Source organism: Nannochloropsis gaditana (assembly GCF_000240725.1).
Source record: "Nannochloropsis gaditana CCMP526 unplaced genomic scaffold scaffold067, whole genome shotgun sequence".
Lineage (NCBI taxonomy): Eukaryota > Eustigmatophyceae > Eustigmatales > Monodopsidaceae > Microchloropsis > Microchloropsis gaditana.
The window spans coordinates 4,293-8,584 of NW_005803886.1; positions in this window are offsets into that span (position 1 = coordinate 4,293).

Genomic DNA, 4,292 nt, shown 5'->3' on the forward strand with positions numbered 1-4,292 from the left:
ACACGTGAAAATAAAAAATGTGAGAAACACGTTGACTTTGTGTGTGGCGATGGCCACCATTACGGCCACAATCTGGATTTCTTTGACTCCATGAGCGGCTCCCTCTGGGGCGACCAGACCGACCGTTCCGCAGAGTCGATCCTCACGCTCTATGGCGCATAATGAGGCGGCACTAGGACAACGTCTCATTTCCCTAACCATGCCTTTGACAACGAATTTGGAAGCGTAAATATTTTAACATAAGTGTTATGTTCAATGCGTTCAAGTAATTGGTATTGACAGGGTATGCAATGGTCAACAGCGCCAACGTAGGAGATCTAAACGATGCAAGTCTCACGTACTTATTCAATACCTTAAAAATCGTACAGAGACACCACATCAAATGCACAATGTCTGCCAAATTATCTTCCCTTTATGATGAGGCCTTCGCTGCACTGGGACGAGCCGTCGAGGTTGACGAAACATTTGCGAAAGGGCGGCAACTTGAGGAGGAGGGGAGGATGGACGAGGAAGACAGGAGCAGGGTTGTGCTCCTGTATGAGGAGGCCCTTGACCTCTTCCAGCAATGCTTCGACATGGAATCGGATATTACAAAGAGATCCGTGGTGGCAAGCGAGTTGCGGACGTATGGAAGACGATTGGGAGCACTCAAAACGCAGACTGGAGACAGGCGATGGGCCGCAGCAAAAGCGCTCGATGCGGCCAAAAGCAAGGCATTTCCTCAAAAAGGAGACCAAGACGTCGCAGATATGTACCTTGGAGCAGTGGAGGCATATCTTTCCGCTATAAAGCTTCAGGACCCAGAGTGTGCCGAAAATGCAACGCTTCGGGTATGTTAGGGAATGTACACTGAGTTTTGATATGATTTCTTTCTATTCCTCGGTATGTAATCCTCGATGCTCACCATGAATGCAACGCTTCATCTTGCATAAGTTCTTTGCTTGGCTGGTCAACACTCATTATTTACTGGCCTTCTCTCCCTGGTCCGGTATGTTTACATGCTGAACTCTGACAGAGCCGGGTCGCGCACATTTTGGACCGCGTGGAAAGCATAAAGAAGCACGATCCCCCACCTACTCCACATGAGAAGCGCCATTCGTTGACCTGCGGCAGTCAAAACTCAGCTTCTACATGCCTTGACGTGCAGGACCTGCCTCTTCCGCCCACATCCGACTTGTCTTGCTTTCCCTCCGCACCCTCCGCTACATTCTCCCCCTCCCACTGTGTCCGAGGGTCGAGCTCCAGCAACGGCAGTGGTCCTCCTCGTGACGACACTACGTCCTACTTGACACCCGCTGAGGTGGAAGTTCTCCGCCGGAGCTCGGTGATCAAGGGGAGGACGTTCCTTCCCTGGATGGAGGGCGAGGAGTCGCGGGAGCAGTTCCATTACGTAAAGCCCTTCGCCGACCCCGATGGCCTCCTTTCCCTCTCACCCAAGCAAGCGGCGCACCTTGGAGGGTGGAAGCGCCCGCACGAGTTCATTAGAGGGCGCCCTGGCTCCGACCAAGGTCCTCGTATGATTGGGAGCGTCACTCCCCACTCAATCATGCAAGAGCAGGTTTCCGACTGCTCCTTCGTTGCCTCTCTCTGCATATGTGCCGCCTTCGAGCAACGTTTCCAAACCCAACTCATTACCAAGATAATATACCCCCAAGACGCGCGCGGCCGGCCCATGTACAACCCGAGTGGGAAGTACCTCGTCAAGCTGTGGGCAAACGGGTGCGTACGAAAGGTGGTCGTGGACGATTTCTTGCCTGTGGACCGGCACGGGAACCTGCTCTGCTCCTCCTCCTCGGACAGGACGGAGCTGTGGGTGAGCATCGTGGAGAAGGCGGCCATGAAGCTCTTGGGCGGCTCCTACGACTTTCCGGGCAGCAACAGCGGCATCGACGTGTATATGCTGACGGGCTGGGTGCCCGAGCAAATCTTTTGGAGGGAAGAAGATCAGGTGGACTTGACCAGCGCCAAGAGAACCGGTGCCGCACAAAAGGAGAGCAGCGAGCGTGCCAGAGGCGGCACTGGTGGTGATCGTCCTCCCTTGATTCTAGACCACCGACAGCCTGCGGAGCGGGCGTGGGCCCGGCTCAGCTCGGCCTCGGCGCTAGGAGATTGTCTGACCACCATCGCTACCACCCCCATGGATCCTGAGGTCGCAGAGCGTCTGGGCCTGATCCCCTCCCACGCCTACGCCGTGCTATCCGTTCGGGAGGTGCTGGGGGGCCGCCGCTTTCTTCTGGTCAAGAACCCCTGGCGACGCAAGAGCTGGCGCGGACCCTATTGCCCTGCTGACACGGCCCGCTGGACGCCCGAACTCTGTGAGGCATTAGGATACGCCCCACTGCAGGCGCAGAAGCACGACGACGGCGTGTGCTGGATAGCCTGGGAGGACGTTCGGCGCTACTTTTCCTCCATCTTCCTGAACTGGAGGCCGAGTCTCTTCGCCTTCCGCACCACCCACCACGCGCTGTGGCGCAAGGAGCAAGGTCCACCCAACGACCTGTTCACGTACGGACAGGTAAATCTCTCGACATTTTCACTCCCTTTCCATGCATGCCTGCGCCCAACGCAATTTTTGAAACTCCCGCGGTTTCTATCCCCCATCGTGAACAGAACCCACAATACTCTTTGCGGATGGACCGAAGCAAATCCCGGGCCCCCGGTAGCACCAACGCCGGGACTGCCTGCTCCTCAGTTTGGCTCCTGCTCTCACGACACACCAGGCAAACCTCGGACAGGCACGGCATGGACAGCAGCGGAGACAGCCGCTCATGCCACGAGGATTTCTTAACCCTGCACGTGTACAAGTCGCGGGTCACCGGTGGAGGGCCTCGCCGCGTCATATACCCAAGCGATGACTGCGTTGTCCGGGGGCTGTACTCGAACAATCCGCATAACTTGGTCCGCTTCGACGTGGACAAGGGGGACCCTGGGGCCTATGTCCTGGTCTTGTCGCAGTACGAAAAAAGGCGCGACGTCCGATTTTCGCTCAGTGTCCTCTCGACCGCTCCATTCGTGCTGCAGGAGCTGCCAGCCTTGCCGGCTGTGGTGGCCAAGATGGAGGGGACCTGGGGGCCTGAGACCGCGGGAGGCCGCCTCGGGCTTGCGACGTTCCTGCTCAACCCGCAATTTGCGATCGCTGTCAAGAAGCCGTGTGCGGTACATGTTGAATTGTTGGCGCCGAAGGAGTACTTTGTGAGCTTCTCTCTGATAGGCGGGGCTCGGGGCGGGAAGCGTCTCGACTCAATCCTGCAGGTGAGTGAGGCCTTTGGTCACATGTAAGAAAAAGCCTGGTGTCTGGTTTGATGCCGTTTCTCTGTTCATTCGATCATGGGATGACAACCGGAAACAGGGGGAAGAAGTATTGACCAGCGGATCCTATCGCCAAGGTTTTTGTGCCGCCTCCACTAGCGATAGCCCGGGCCCCGCCGCGCTGCTACGTCCAGGGATCTACACGCTTGTAGCCTCCACGTACGATGCTGGACTCAGGGGCAACTTTGTGATCAATTTCCACAGTGCTGTTGACGAAGGGAGCCTCCAAGCCAGTGTGCTGTTGCCGGAGGGCGAGGGCTTCGTCCGACATGAGCTTGGGGGGGCGTGGAAAGGGGAGCTGACCGGGGGATGCAGCCCTCCGGGGTACGCGGCTCGAAATCCAACATACGTACTTGCATGCACAGAGCGGACAAGGGTTTTCATGCGGCTTGTTGCACATGAAAATGAGCCTATAAATGTCACCCTATTTCAGCTGCCGTCGGCTTCGTCCGGCGGGGCCGCGGGTAGCAGTGAGCTTCCCGTCCTGTCAACTTTTCCGGGATGTCCCTCAACAATCGCGACGTCTCATAATGCTGTTTTCACAGCAAGTCGATGTGGGGTTACAACACCAGTCGCAGACTTGACCACAGGGACATACGCGGTAGTTCTGGCATGTTACGATGCCAACGTGGAAGCAGCCTTCACACTCACTGTGTTCACCTCAAGCAAAGGCATGCGTCTTAGGCAAATATTGTAAATTTAAACACGTGTGGAACTGTGTACAATACCTAAAAAAGCATCGCGCGCAAATTAGCTGCTCTTTTAAAATCGTTGAAAATTTTGTCTTTTTGGATATCACCCCGCCTTCATTACATCCAAGGTAGAAGAATTGAGACATTACCCATACGAATTTAAGACTGCCCAACCCATCTTCATAAATTCAAACAAATTTGCGTGATGTTGTACACGCTTGAATGTTTGCGCATTATCGGCCCATATGCTTGGGTCAGTATGAGCCTGCTCCTGGCATGGATCCCGGGATG